Genomic DNA, 962 nt, shown 5'->3' with positions numbered 1-962 from the left:
AAGTCTCTATTTTTTGTTGTTTTTACTAATGATCATTACACAGTATGTGAAAATAGGTGAAAAAATCTATTAGTTCAAGAAAATATTACTTTTATGTTTGTAATATTTATTTAGATTCAGATAGTTTAAAAATTATAATTTTGATTTTAAAAACAATAAAAATATACCACATAAATTGTTTTTGAAAAAGCAATTAAGACAATAAGATAACTGAAGAACACTGTAATAATTAGAGTCCCATCATTCAAAACAGAAAAATTCTAGGAACACTTATCTACAAAGTAACTATTTCCGAAAGCATAGGTAGCAGATAGGGGAACCACAGGAATACTATAGCACTTAGAAACAGCAGACTAAGGCCATACCACCCTGAACGCGCCTGATCTCGCCTGATCTTGGAAGCTAAGCAGGGTCAGACCTGGTTGGTACTTGGATGGGAGACCGCCTAGGAATGTCCGGTGGTGTAGACTAAAAAAAAAAAATAACAATAAATAATAAAAATAAAAGAGACAGCAGAACTTTTACTATGCAGAAGCTCAAAGACAACAGTGAGATCGGTGAATGGAACTCATAATCCATTGGGTAAAAAAATCTGCCTGGAGAAAACAGCAGTGATCTTTGGTGGAAAGACACCAGGATGATTGCAGGATGATCACCGAGGAAGAAATCAAAACCGTGACCTTATTCTCCTGCCTCCTTCTGATATGCAGGGCCTCCCATTGGTAAAATCGAGCTTGAAGAAGCCAGAAATCAAGGAAACCACTTAAAGCTGGGAAGGGATCTGGAGGGGCCAATGGGAGAAATCTGGCTCAAATCTACAAACACAGAAGTGAATGATTTTGAGAAAACTAAATAATATGATCGATGAGTGAATTATACTCCAGATATACTTTTTACTTCCAAACTAGTATTAAATCTTGTTTCATCATTTCTTCTATTCCTCCTATAGGGGAGGGGGAGGG

The 962-nt window shown here is 36.1% G+C and overlaps 1 pseudogene; it reads left to right on the top strand.

The window, feature by feature from the left end:
• Positions 1-351: 351 nt before the first annotated feature.
• Positions 352-470, top strand: LOC120595210 (uncharacterized; annotated as a pseudogene).
• The last annotated feature ends 492 nt before the right edge of the window (positions 471-962 follow it).

Source organism: Pteropus medius, unplaced genomic scaffold (genome assembly GCF_902729225.1).
Source record: "Pteropus medius unplaced genomic scaffold, Ma_sr-lr_union100, whole genome shotgun sequence".
Lineage (NCBI taxonomy): Eukaryota > Metazoa > Chordata > Mammalia > Chiroptera > Pteropodidae > Pteropus > Pteropus medius.
The sequence above is the reverse complement of the archived record's forward strand: the minus strand, read 5'-3'. Positions and strand labels throughout refer to the sequence as shown.